Raw genomic sequence first — 15376 nt, forward strand, 5'->3', positions numbered from 1 at the left:
GGAGGCTGAATCATGCTAACTTTGCTCAACTTCAATTTCTTCTCCTGTGATCATAGGTCACAGGATGGTTCTATGGATTAAATGACAAAATAATGCAAAACACATAGTAGGTGCTCAGCATATGTAGTTTCCTGCTTGCTCTTCCTTCATTTCCTCCTTTTAAAGTGTGACCTCCTGTCTCATTCATGACAGTCTTTTTTTAGGCCAAAGTTAAAGAAAAAGGCTTACCTTTGAGAAAGAGGCATATTGGCTGAAATTTGAATCTTGATGATATAGAAAGTTATTACACAAATGTTTTTCTGTATTATTTTACAAGCTACTACATTTTGTGTGTATTTCAAGGAAGGGTGTTAGCATGTGTGAGGCGGGGAGGCGGGAAGAAAGAAGGAGTAGGAGAAAGGAGCATTTTTACTTTATTTATTATGTTTTTTTAAAAATCCTCTAAGAGACCTTGGAATTTTATCTTATAAATTCCTTGCTGTTCTTCCACATTCTAAAGCTTTTAGTATTATTTTCCAGGGTGCTTAGTGTTACCTCCATTATGTGTATTTCTCTTTCTGGTAAATGGATCATTGTCTTTGCAACACTTCATTTACTTTGGGTGTTTGGTTTCCATTCCCTGCAGTAGTGGTTTTGGTGCCTAAGTGACTTGGTGAATGGGTAAAAAGATTTAGTGCCTGCTGCCTGAGGTCACCATTTCAAAGTGCTCTGCAGCTGTTCTTGTGCAAGGACTATTTTTAGCCTTTTGTGAAGTTAGGCCCTCTACAGGTTTGCTGGACAAGGCACTTCAGCATCACAGCCTTGCTGTTGTCTTTTGTCAGCATTTCCAACACCATCATTTTATCTACACATCTTCCCTTTTACACAAGCTCCTGTCAGCTGGTGAGTAATATATTTTTAAATGACTCATTTAACTAAAATGTTTAACACCACCCAAGGTAGAAACAGGTCCTATTTAATATAAACGCTTGGGGAAACGTGTATTTTTGTAAATTCTCTGTGGGAAAATAAATTGGTATAGTCACTCTGGAGGCTAATTTGACTGTATCTATTAAAATTAAATACCTTTGGACATACCTTATTCCCATCTCATTACCTGCCTTAGAAAGACTCTCATACGTGAACCCAAGGAGATGTGCATACAGAGAATCATTGAAGCCTTGGTTGAAGGTGGAGAAACAAAAAAAACTTTCTGAATATATAACAGTGGAAGGACTTAATAAATTTAGGCATATTGATATGATTTAAATACTATGCAGCAGTTAAAAAATGATAAATATACAGGAAGGGCAAAAGTAGGTTTATAGCTGTGAGTATGCAAAACACAGAGTTTATTCTTGTATTATTATTTATTGTATTATTTTTCATACGAACAACTATAAACCTACTGTTTCCCATCTCTGTATATCTCAGCACAGCTATATCTCTGCAAGATATCTGATAGAGGGAAAAGAAAGCAAGATGCAGAATAATTCTTACAGGAAGATATCATTAAAACTGTAAAATAAGACCATATGTTTTTAGGGATAAACATATGGTGCATTAATATAAATGCATAGAGAAAGGTCTAGGAGAACATACATTGTAGAAGGGAATATTATTGTCCCCAAGAGGGCAAAAATTGTATCTTGGGAGAGGGAAAATCCCTCCAAAGCTTAACCGTACCTGAAGAAATCTTATTTTTTTAATTTAATTTCTCTCATAGGGGGAATTTAAATTTAATTAAAACTTTCTCCTTGAGAGTTGCCAATGGGGGAAAAGGTCACAAAATACTGGTTGGAGAGGCTGCTCGAGGCCCCCTGCTCACCCTGCCTGAGCTCAGGTCTGGGCCCCGGCATTTATTAACCGAGCACATGGGAGCGGGGCCTGAGGAAGAAAGGTTTCTTCCCCTTGGTGCCTCCATTTCTGGAAAATGAGCGTCATCATAATAATAAAGACAACTTCATAGGGTTGTTTAAAGGATGAAGTTAGATAATGTGTGTACAACTTAGAACAGTTTCTGGTACATATTCTTAATACATCTAAGCGTTGTTATTTAGTAAGCGCTGTGGCAGACCTGGAGATACAAGAAAAAAAAGAAGGTAAACAAGGCTTTTGCCCTGCCTGAGTTTAGAAATGCAGTGGGAAATAGGAAGATAAGGAAACCAAAAATTGCAATGCTGTGACACGGGAAGTCTGGGAGCTCTAGGAGTAACGCGGAGAACCCTGGAAAGACTTGCGGGATCAGGGGAGGCCTCCTGCAGGAAGACCTCCAGGCCAGAAGTTACAAACGAGTATGAGTGATTCTGGTAAGGAAGAGGAAGGAGCATGTGTGAATGTCAAACATCCCAAGATGAGAGAGGGCACAGCATTCGCATATTAGTTTGGGATAGTTGCAGTACAGTGATGCCTGAAGTTGTAAGTGAAGGGCTAGAGCCAGGTCTGCCAGCTGACAAATCTGATTCTTAAGTTTTCAGGAATTCAGCAAGCCCATTGACTTCATGCTTGCATCTTGAAATCAGCCAGGGTGGAGTATTTACATCATGGAAATTGGCAAACACAGTCCTTTACTCCTAAGAGCCTATTGTTATGTATTTATCAGCATACTTCTGGTTGTAGAGGAGGCAGGTGGGTTAGGTTACAAGGTTGGAGAAGATTTCAAAGGGCCTTGCAAACCTTATGAAGAAATTTAACATTAATCTTGGAGAAGCCCATGTAGCTTTTGTGTCTTAGACCTGAGTTCAAACCCTGACTTTTGACAACTAAAGAAAAAAAAGTTTTTTACTCCCACAGAGGCCCCTCACTGAAAAAGCAATTTCATTGCTTTGTAGAGATACAGATGAGAAAGAGAGAGAGAGAGAGAGAGATGGTGGGGTGGGGGAGAGACACAGACAGACAGACATCAATGTGATGAATGTGAGAGAAACACCCATCGGTTGCCTCTCGCACGCGCCCAGACCAGAGATCAAGTCCACAACCTGGGTATGTGTCTTGATCAGGAATTAAACCAGCCACCTTTCAATCTACAGGATGACGCTCCAACCAACTGAGCCACCCTGGCCAGGGTGACTTTTGACAATTTTGTTGAACAAGCTCATTAATTAATCTCAGCCAGGATAGTGTGCCCCATTATTCTTCCCATATGTGGGAAACAGTAGTAGCCTCTGATAGTTGGGGGAACTCAAGCCCACTTGGAAGGAGTCAGCTGTAAACTGGGGTATTAGGTCACAGGGAGAGGTAGCTTACTTGTCTGGGGAGATGCGGACCATTGAGTCACTTGATTTCCAGGATCCTCTGGTTGATGATGGGCCTCCTGATTATATGTCAAATCTCACATGTAATTTGTGCAGTCAAGTTTTAGTCCAAGACTGACTCATCCTTGCCCCTAAGGCTGAATTGATGGTTTCTCTCCTATCATCAAGTTTTCCCCAGGTTCAGAGAAGGTAAAAGTAATTTAAATAGAGCTTCTCCTTAGGCAAGGCGAAACAAGCAGTTCACTCAATCAGCTTAGCCTGGTATTGTCTGGCACATCAACTTGCATTCTTTTAGAGTGAATTCAGGGACCTATGTACAGATAAGCCCACATTCAAGTGTGAAAGTCCTGACAATTCTTTTCTAAGGCAGAAATTCTTTGCTAAGGCAAAAACAACAATTAAAAAAAAAGCTTTTGGTTTTGTTTGTTACTCTATTCATCTGGTAACAAAGAGTGTCTTTCTTATCAAGGCTGCCTAATACTAGATATAAACTAATTAATATGAACAAATAGCTTGTGATTGTTTCAAACAATAATAGGGAAGAAAGCTTTCATTGTCACTTCTGCTGGGATTGCTATTTAGTTAGTGAAAGATACGCCTTGTGCTTTGAAGTGGGGCAAGTTTGTATTCCCTGCTTTACTCCTGCCTAGACTGTAAGATGGATTTTTGTTTTCTCATGCCCAGGGAGCACCTTGTTCTTATGAAGCAGGATGAATAGTGAGGCGAAACTGGACTAGCAGCAGCAGGAAGGTTGTGTTTGTGGCTGATTTATAGTTCTGTTAGTCCAGACGCTGATAAAGAGCTTCCTTACCCAGAGGAAGCTACAGGGGTGTTTGCAGACAGGAACATGCTCATTCGGTTAAATTAACGTGTTCATACCCTGTGGCTGGGGTGGGAGTGGAGGTGGGAGAGGACACCAAAAACCTGCCACTCTTAATGACTGTTTTCTGTTTCTAGAGCTGTGTTTAGAGTTGCTTTAATTGTGGTTCATCTAGTTACTGAGGGTAGAATATGGATTAAAAGTTTTATTTTTCTTTGAATGGAAGGGTCAATAGTTCAGTACATGAATGAGTGGGTTGGCCTCTCTGAAATCCCGGACTGGTATTAGAGACCAGCATAGTTGTTTGAAAGCTTCAAAGGTGTTCAGATCTCAAACCTGTGATTCCAGTTAGGAAGGATTCTTTTCTATCAGTATTGTTTTTTTTTTTAACAAGCTATTTCATTCTGTCTGTCATTTGTTAAGTGGCTATCTCGGTTTTAATGCAAGGGAACAAGGATATATTGATTTCTCCAAGTTCCTACAAGAGTTCCTATGTTTTTCATTAAAAACATGAATTTGAGCACGTTTTGTTTTTTATTTTTTATAGATTTTTAAACTTATAAATCCTGTTTATTTTATTACAATTGTCTCAATTTTCCCCCCTTCACCCCCCTCCACCCATCCCACTCCCATCCCCCACTCCCACAGTCAATTCCCACTCTGTTGTCCATGTCCATGGGTCATTCATACATGTTCTTTGTCTAGTCCCTTCCCCTTCTTTCAACCATTGGCCTCTTTCCCCATCCCCTCTGATCACTTTCAGTCTGCTCCATGTTTCCATGCCTGTGGTTTATTTTGTTCGTTAGTTTATTTTGTTGAAGAGTCCACTTATAGGTGAGAACATATGGTATTTGTCTTTCATCAACTGGCTTATTTCCCTTAGCTTAATATTCTCCAGTTCTATCCATGTTGTCGCAAAAGGTAGGAGTTCCATCTCTCTCTCTTTTTCTTTCTTTCTTAAATGCAGATTGATTTTATTTATTTTTTTAAATGTCAAAGTTAGTTATAAAATATTAAAAAATTTAAAACCATTATAAAGTCTCAGCAATTAAACCAACATGACACCAGCATAGAAATAATCAAGTAGATCAATGAAATATAATGAACAATCTAGAGCCAAACATATATATCTATCTAACAGTGTAATATATGATTAAATTGATATTTCAAATCAAAGGGTAAAATAAAGCTTATTCAACAAATAAGGTGCATGGATCACTATTACTTGAAATAAAACAAATATAGAGCCCTATTTCATACATTATACAAGAAATATTCAGGTGAATTAAAAATCATTATGTAGAATCTAAGGAGTTTTTGGAGAAAATACAAAATAATATTTTTCTTACCCTGAAGTAAAATATTCAAACCCAGAAGCTATAAAGTAAAATATTGACAATATGACTATATTAAACATTTAAGACTGTACAGTAATATATGTATTAAAAAAGTTAAAGGACAAGTAATAGAATAGGAAAGTATTTGCAACACATCTAAGAAAGGGTTAATGGTTTGTTTGCTTTTTTAGGGAAAAAATTCTACAAACATTTAATCAAAAAATGGATAAAGAATATCAAAAAGTCATTTAAAGGTTTTTAAAAATAATAGAAATAGGCAAGAAATATACTAAAACAGGTTTAGTTTCAACAAATAATAAAGGAATAATTAAAATAACATATCATGGTCACAATCAGATTAATACGTATTAAAAAATATTGGTAATATCAAGTATTGGCAGCTGTGAAAGGAACTGGGTATTCATAGATACTTTTTCTGCATCTTAAAGCAGTCCCTTTAGCATATTTTGCAGTGCTGGTTTGGTGAAGGTGTATTCTTTGAGCTTTCTTTTGTCTGGGAAAATCCTTATTTTGCGTTCCATTTTAATTGAGAGCCTTGCTGAGTAGAGTAGCCTTGGTTGCAGGTCTTTGCATTTCATTACTTGGAATATTTCTTGCTATTCCCTTCTAGCTTACAGCGTTTCTGTTGATAAGTCAGCTGCTAGCTGTATTGGGGCTCCCGTATATGTTACTACCCCTTTCTCCCTTGCTTGCTGTAGGATTCTCTGTTTGTGTTTGATATTTGCCATTTTAATGATGATGTGTCTTGGAGTGGGCCTCATGGGGTTCCTCTTGCATGGGACCCTCTGTGCTTCCTGGACTTGTGTGACTTTTTCTCTCCTCCAATTAGGGAAGTTTTCCATCATTACTTTCTCAAACAGGTTCTCTATCCCTTCCTCATCTGCTTCTCCTTCTGGTATCCCTATTATACGGATATTATTACGTTTCAGGTTGTGCTGCATTTCCCTCAATGCCTCTTGATTCTTTCTGAGTCTTTTTTCATTTTCTTGCTCTTTCTGGGAGCTTTTTTCTACCTCGTCCTCCAGCTTGCTGATTCGATCCTCGGCTTCATTTAGCCTGATTTTGATTCCTTCTACCGTGTTCTTCAGTTCAGAAACTGTATTCTTCATTTCCTCTTGTCTCTTGTTGGTAGTTTCTATGTCCTTTTTCATGCTGATATAGTTTGCAGTAAGTTCCTCATAGTTTCTCTGTAGTATTTTGTAATTCTTTCTGAGTTCACTGAGCTCATTGAGCTTCCTTAGAACTGTTGTTTAGAACTCAACATCTGATAGTTTACTTGCCTCTATTTTATTTAGTTCTCTTTGTGGGCATTCCTCCTTTCCCTTTGAGTAGGGGTTATTTCTTTGTCTTTCCATTATTTGTGAGACTCTTTTTTGCTTCTGCTTCTTAAGTTAATCTGTCTTGATTTACTGACTTTGTTGTGTGAACTTCTGTGGTTGGAGACTGCTGTTTTTTTCTTTTTGGATCTGCCTCTGATGATGTCAGATGTAGTCCTTGTATGACCTTCGGCAGTTTGTTTGAGACTTTCAGTTATCTACTGTTTGTGGCTGTCTCCTTCAACTGTTAATCTAGTCACTCTCTGAGCAGGTTTTCAATGTCTTAAACAATAGATTTGTTCCTCTCATTCTTACCCAGTGTTCTAATATAACACAATTAATTCTCTATTTATTGTCTATTGGAAAACAGGTGTATTTGAACATCATTACTGATAGGTTATCAAACAGAATTCATAGTATTTCCAAAGTCTATGTTTTAGAGGTTTTAACTCTGATGTTAGAAAGTGGATACTTGTGGATTATAGCAATTGAATTTCATATGAAATGGGTTTTGTTTTTTGAGATTCAAAGACTTTTTGTTTTTAAAAGGTTTCATATTATGGCAGCTTTCAAACACTCATAAAGATAAAAAGAATAATATAATGAAGTCAATATAGCCATCAGCTAGATTCAACAGTTATTAACATTTTACCATATTTAATTTCTTTTCTCCTATTTTGGGGGGATGAAATATTTTAAAGCAAATCTTTGACATTGTGTCATCTTATCTCAACCTTTCTACATCAATCTCTAAAACATTATTCACTTTTATAACCATTACAGTACCATTATTACATTTAAAATTTTTTAAAACAGTCTAATATCATTTTATACTCACTCTTATTCAGATTTCCCGAATTATTTTTCTAAAAAGTGTTTTTGTAGCTGGCATGTTGTATTATCCCTTAAAAACATTGGTTAGATTAGTTTACTCTTCAGCTTAAAACTGTTCAATGATTTTTTTTTTAAGGTTTAAATAGTATTTCCCCATTTATCCTCTAAGTGAAAAAATAGATTGAAATATTAACCAGAATATTTCACCACCAAAGGATTAAAAAAATGAGACCTACACTGAAGGCTGCAAAGTCCGGGCACGGTTGCAGCTGCTAAATAAAGTCTCTAAAGTAAGGGATCACCGATATATTGATAGTGCTTTCTTTTAGATTAAAGTATAAGCAGTTAATTGCAGTCTGAAGTATGTTTCCAGTGCCACACAATGAAGACATAATATAGTCTGGCTTCACCTAACATGAAACTGAGAAAAGTGAATGCTTAGGCTTAGATGCAGGTAGGTTTGGGTTCAAATCTAGGTTCAAATCTCCTAGCTATGAGATTTTTTTTAATACTCTTTTAGTTTTATTTTTTAAAATCTCTAAATTTCTAATAATACATGCTGCGCTCATAGGTTTAAATGGCAAAATATCTGTTAAGTGTTCTGAACAGTATCAGCCCCTTAATAGATACCTGACATAAGTTAGTTAGTTCCTTTTTCCCAGTAATTATTCTGGGAGTTCTTTAGAGGGAGAAAGTAGTTACCTCTTCACATGGCTTGTGTGTCTGATGTGCTTATGTAGCTTGCCAGAAGATCCATCAAAGGAAAGCCAAGTTAGATAAACACTCTACAGAAAACTCCAATGTATTGCCAGGAATAAATGCATGTAGAGATAAACATTGAAATTTCTGACTTACTCCATCTTGAACCATGCTTCCATTAGAAGTTAACTTTCTTCTCATATTGCAATATAAATTCATCTATGCCCTCTTCTGTGTTTATAAATCCAGATAAAGTTTGAGAGGATATCATGTTTCAGAATCTGAGGGCACATTTTGAGTTTTCTATTCATAAAACAAAATTATACCGGGATACTTAGGGTCAATCACAAACGAGACCCTTCACGTTTGTTTCTTTTTCTTTCTAATTGGTTAAGTCTTTAAAAATTAATGGAGCTACCTGTTTATTCCACAAAGGGATATGCCTTCTCCTTCTTGCTGTCCATCGTGGTGCTGTTTGCTTGGCTGCCTTTCCCCACGCCTATCCTCTCCAGCTATTTTCCTTTGAACTTCTGTTGCAGCTCTTCTGTGAATCAACACTAAGGTGGGACAATGCCTTGCTGTTCTAACCAGCCGAGGAGATCATAATAATAGGCCCCAGGGGGGTTATATCTTTCGAGAACTGTACCTTGCTGTAATAAGACTGTTTGCTCTGTCGTGATAGTGCCATTTGGTAATTGCCTAGCCTCACTTAAAGAACTGCCCTTGCATTACACTTATCCCATGTCATAAATGATTGTCCTAGGCAGGCTCCGGTTGGGACAGAATTGATAGTGGTTGATACCTGCTCTGTAGCAGCAGACAAAATGCTTAGAAAGGGCCATGGAGCGGGTTTGTCCTTAAAACGTTAGGTTGGCAGGTAAGCAGCTTTCAAAGATGCAGAGAGTGTTTGAGAACAGAAGTACTGGGCCTGCAGGAAGAGGGATAAGGCACGGTTGTTGGTGAACTAGGGAGCCGCCCAATTTCAAAATATTTGCCCTCGGGTGAATCTCCGCCAGCCAGTTCAGGGAGGTTTTAGAGCCTTAGTTCAGGCTTGGAAGGAAGAGATATTTATCTGGCTCTAGGTTTGGACCAACTCTAGAGGCTTTGCATATCTAGAACTCTGTTTAGCATTACTTGTGGTTGATCAGGTTACTGAACTAACCTGGCAAGCACAGTGGAGGGAGGACCCATGGAAGAATCCTAGTCCCAAGGCCTGTGTTCGGGGCTTACTCTGACACACTGTATTGCGTGTGAATGACCAGCAGTCACGGGTAGGCATAGATCCCACCTCTGTGAGACATGTTAATACGGAGAGGCTCAGCTGCCCATTAGCTCACTGTCTTCCTCAAGATTAGCTTGGAAAAGTGGGGCGCCATGAACCTGTAGCTGGGAATTCAACTCTGGGATGATGGAGAAAGAAAAGATACAAGCAACAGGAAATCTGTGAGGATTATAGACTTAGTTACATGATGATGCTTAACTCAAATTGTGTATCAGGAATACACATTTATTCTTAATAGGATTTTTTGCATGATTTTAAAAAAATTATTAAAAATAAATTGCTTTAAATATTTAAAATATTAAATGCTGCCTGTTTTTAGTTGTACATTTTATTGCTTTCCTTTAAGCTAGTTATGGAAAAAGAAAGCATAAACAAGCTGTTTATAAGAAAAGAAAGAGTACAATAAATGTAAGTAGTAGAACACAGAAAAACTTAAACAAATGAGTATACAATCCTAGTCTTTTAAAAATTGAACACCTAAAACTAATACAATGTTTTATGTCAATTATATTTCAATGATAAATAACTTAGATGAGTAAATTACCCCCACAAAGCTGTATACAAGTGCATTAAAAGTATTGAGTACTTTTGAAATATTTACTCTATTAATAAAGTTTTATTAATAAAACTTTATTAATAGGCATTAAAGTTAGCTTAAATAGACACCATGTCTGTGGAGTGTAAGGTTATTGATTTGATGTCAGCTCTCTACAAATGCATCTATAGATTGAATGCAATCACAATAAAAATTCCAAAAAATATTTTTGAGACCCAAAATGCAAAAGGTCAGAAATAGCCAATATAATCTTGAAGAAGAGTTAGGTGGGAAAAATTGCACTGACAGATATTAACAACTTATTCTAGAGTTACAGTAAGTAAGGCCACATGGTACTGTGTAGGGTTAGGGAAACCATTAGAAGTAATAGAGAGCCTAGCCATGAACTTCACACACACACACACACACACACACACACACACACACACACACACACACACACACACACACCCCCATCATTGTAAAAAAGAAAAAGAAAGAATTGGATCAAGATAATAAAGAAACATATTCAGCTATTAGCCTATCAGGAAGAAATAGGCTAATGGAAAATAATTTTTCATTTTCTTCATAGAATGACTTCTTTAATTAAATTGTCTTGATCTGTGAGTTCAGGAAAGCTGCATTTTATAGATGGTGTTTGGTTTATGGAGGTTCAAGCCTTCCGAGTTACATGATTTGAATGTTTCAGGAGAACAAATGTTACAAAAAAAGTAATCAGTACTCAGTCTTTAAAAGAAGGTGATGTTTCATTTTCCATTTTGCAGATGAGGAAACTACCTCCTGGGAGGGGAGCGTTGCATAATTTATTGAGGTCATATTAGTAAACTACATGAGTGGGATTTGAACCCAGGCCTCACTGATTCTAAGGCCTAAGTTTCCAGCCACTATAAATCTACAATGTTATCACTCTGTACCCTTTATTGTCTCCCAAGAAATATGAAATTTAAGTTAAAACATCGTCGCTTATTTTCGTTTTTATCCATTGATCATTCTTTGGGCCTGGTGAAGTCTAATAGTGCTTGCTGCTTCTCTTCCCCTCTCCTTCCTTCTCTTCCATCTTTCCTTGGCAACAGAATCATTTGCTGTGACTCAGATTAAATTAGGTGTTTTTTATAAAAACGTATGTCAAGCATACAGAAAAGTGTAAAGAATACTATAATACAGTTGTGTATGTATTACCTAGCTTTGTAAAATTTGAACATTTTGATGTAATTGCCTCAACATTTGGGGCTTTATCAAATAAATGAATAAAATTGGAGACCCTTGTACCTCCCAAGTTTATTAACTCCCTCTTAGCCCAGACAATTAATTGATATTTATCATCTCCCCACATGTGTTAGTGGATAAATACATATGTGGGAAAAATACAAACAATGTATGTGTTTCTTTTTGCAAGTGTTTAACATTCCTGTAAAATGTTTACCTTGTAAACATTGCATACAAGTCCTGCGTGTATACTTGTGCAAATTGCTGTAGTCATCAGCATACCTAAAGCTTTACTTTGTTCAATGTAACTGCTTCTTACTGTGCCTTTCTGGTTATATTGCAATTGATTCTTTCTCCAACTGATGAATCTTCATATTGCTTCTAATATTTTGGTATTAAAAAAGAGTGGCGATGGAAATTGTTATGCCTGTCTCCTTTGGCACATGTGGGAGTTTTTCCAGTTAGACTCTTTCAGTCATGTGCATGAACATGTCTGATTTTAGTGACTTTTGCCAAACTTTTTCAATGCAATTATGCTAAATTTTACTCTCATCAGCATGATATGGTGGTCCTCACCAACTCATGATATTCCATACTTGTTAATTTTTACTAACCTGATGGAAAAATAAGTTGGATCGGACTTTGGTTTGCATTTAACTTTCTCTGATTCCCTGTAGGGGGAACTATCTCTTCATGTGATTATCGGCAAGTCAGGTCTCCTCGGCTGTGAATTGCCTGTCCCTATCTTTGCCTGTCTACTGTTGACGTGTTCTCCTTTTTTCTTTTCGATTTGTAGAAAGTCTTTACATTTCACTGTAAAAACTAAGCCTCTTTAATGTACACTGTCAAACTTTCTACTAGTCTTCAGCTTTTCTTTTCACTGATGATAAAACCTTTTGTAGCACAGAAATATGGAATTTTTTATTAATCAGATTTTGTGAATGCTTCAGTCTTGTTTGGAGAAGGCCCATATTCATGAGTTAGACATTTTTAATTTCCTTTTTCAAGGTGATTTTTGTGTATGATGTGGCATAGATATTTAATTTATTTATTTTTATATAGATGAACAGTTATTCCATTTTCCCCATTAACAGGTAAAGCCATTTGTCATATTGTTACCATTTAAGTGTTTGTTTTGGGCTCTCTATTCCATTCCATTGGCTATTCATGTATTTCTGTGCCAATATCACAAAATCTTTACTGCGCTCACTTTAAAATAACATGTGCTTTTCCATAGGATATCTAGCCCTTTGTCACTGAAGTTCTCTTGGATACTCTGGTTCTTTTGTAGCTTCCACATCAATGTTCAGGGTGTGTGTCAAGCTTCATAAAAAACTCTTTTGGAATTTTCATTTTATCACATTGAATTTATATATTAATTTCAGGAAAATTGACACCACATCTTTCTCTGCTCATGAAATATTTTCTTTCTTCATTTATTTAGGTTTTCTTGTAAGTTATTGCACATTTAGACTTATTCTTAGGTACATTAGAGCTTTTGTTGTAAATGTGTTTTCCTTGAAATAATAATTAAAACAATTTTTATCTGCTGTTTCCTCTAAGAAAACAGTTGAATCATGTGACTTGATCTTTAATTCAACAAATTTGTTAAACTCTCGTAATGCAGTTTGTTTATAGACGGTATTGTATCTTATATGTAACTGATTATATCATTTGTGAAAAACAGTAAGTTTTCTTTCCCTTTTTTCTAATCCTTTCCTTATTTTTTATTGTTTTGGTTATCATCACCAGTATATACAAAGAACCATTGATGATTAAGTCAACTTTGTTTTGTTTTAAAAGGGACTTCTTCCATCAAATACCACAATTGCCATATATCTTCCATCAAATTAAGGAAGTTCCCATCTAATCCTGGATTGTCAAATTATCATGAAAGGTTATTGAAATTTAACAAATGCATTTCCATGTCTGTTGAGATGAACTGGCTTTTTTTCCCCTTGAATTTGTTCATGTGGTGAATTACATTAACAGATTTTAAAATGTTTGCATTCATCTTTGTATTCTGGAATAAACCCAATTTAGTCATTATGATATATATATTTATATATAATATTTATATAATATAATAATACAAAACAATATATAATATATGATATGATCTATAATTATATAATATGTTCTTAATATTGGCTGATTATTTATTTTACTCTTTTCTTGTTTTCTCTTGCAACATGGCTATGCTGGCTTCATACAAGGATAATCAAATACATAAACTTTGAAACTATAAAATCAAACCTATAATATTAAGTACTTTCTGGTCAGTTTCAAAACAAGTAGAAGTAAACTGCTTAAGAGTAAAACCTTCCTCTTGCACAAGTTGAAGTGGAAAAGGGGAAATACAAAAACTCAGTCAGTTCAGTTTTGTCTTAAATCTTGGGTCTAATCCTGCTGGGGATGTTCTGATTCTCATGCATGATTTCCCTTCTGTGTACAATTCTTTTGGATGATGAAGACATCTTCGGTGGAGCTGACCTGAGAGACTGCTGCATGGCTTCACTGAGGTTGGGTTCCCTGGAGAGTTTTGATGCTTGCTAGTGCCAACCACACAGAATGGGAGGGAAATGGGGGTATCTCAAGCTCAGGACCACAGTTGGTGTCAATTTCTCCTTCTGTGGGTCTCAGGCTTGACAGATGGAACGCACTTCAAATCCCAGCTGTGTTTCATTTATCGAAGAGGGATCCTGATTTCTGAAGGGAGTCTTTTATTTATTTTCCAACCTGGAGCCTCAGGTAAAATAGGCAAACTCCCTTGTTCTCCCTAGGGCAAGTGGGTAGATGATGATGGTGGTGATGATGATGATGATGATGATTTGTCTAATCTTTTACTGACAGGGAGATCTTCAAGACTACTAGCTTAATGACTGGGTCTCACTTTTAACTCACTGCCTCAGTCAAGGCCAAGAGCTCACCTTTTCCCAATAATATTTAATGCCCTGTTTCCATAATCTGACAATCTGCTTCCAGGGGAGCCTGTGACCTTGGTTTGTATCCCTTTAAGCTCCACAGTGTATTTAGAAGACTTATTTTTTTCTCCAGCAAGTCTTGTATTTTCAGTGAATTCTTTCATTCTGTCCTTTTAGAACCAACTCGAAACTCTCTCTCTTTGGAAATTTGACAAGTCTTATGTTCCCCACTTTATCTCAGCCTGTTACAAGGGGCTGTAAAAAATACAAAGTATTTTCATTGATTTATACTTTAGTTCATATAGCTTTTTTTAACATATGTGTACAAAGAGGAACAAAAGTACATTTACAGTTGTTCATATAGAAAAAGACATGCAGGTCATGATTATTACAACAGCTTTATTATCTGTGTTTTGAGCACTTACAACTGTAAACCTACTTTTGCCCCACCCTGTATATAATATTCACATACACTGTTACTTTAAAAAAAGTAACATCTCATGTACTTTTTCAGATAAACCTTAAAAATCTAGTAGTTACACATTCTAGCTTTAAGGATTCTAGCGTTAAAGCACTTTTAGTTTAAATCAGCTTTGTTTTGTGGCCTGTTTTCTAGGTCTAGTAGCAAATTATTCCAGTTTTTAAATTGTTTCTAATTTGAGACTATAAAAAATGTGGGGACTATTTTTCTTGTTAATAGAGACTTAATGGCATTTAATTCTACGCTGTCTCTTTTCTAATTTTTTTTTCAGGGCAGGGGAGGGAGGAAATATATAAAAGGTCTGATTATTTTAGATTTAAGAGCTAGAATTGAAGAAGTCTTAGAGCTGATTCATACCTTGCTTTACAGATGAGAAAGTTGACGCTTGAGCATTTATTTATGAGACCTACTGAAGACCAAATTAGCTGGTGAGCATCCGAATCAGGAAGTCCTCACCCACTCCATTGTTGTACTTCAACGGAAGTGGGAAACTGAGAAGGCTTGATTTATGTCTTATTACTGCTCCTTTATCCAGCATAGATTAAAATCTTTCTTTTAGAATGACAGTGGAGTACATATTTACATTCTTATCTAAGTACTTACTAAGTCACATAGGTTTAATTGCTAGTCTGTGAGCCTGTGCCAAGTGTTCCCTTTTCCACTCCGC

At 36.3% G+C, this 15376-nt stretch overlaps 1 protein-coding gene across 1 annotated transcript in view; it reads left to right on the forward strand.

The window, feature by feature from the left end:
- The window catches only part of LPAR1 (lysophosphatidic acid receptor 1), a 137840-nt gene that overhangs the window by 59186 nt on the left and 63278 nt on the right, over positions 1-15376 (forward strand). The gene's annotated exons all lie outside the window — the stretch shown is intronic.

This window comes from Pteronotus mesoamericanus, unplaced genomic scaffold (genome assembly GCF_021234165.1).
Source record: "Pteronotus mesoamericanus isolate MK-2021 breed Mesoamerican mustached bat unplaced genomic scaffold, CSHL_Meso_final contig_78, whole genome shotgun sequence".
Taxonomy (NCBI): domain Eukaryota; kingdom Metazoa; phylum Chordata; class Mammalia; order Chiroptera; family Mormoopidae; genus Pteronotus; species Pteronotus mesoamericanus.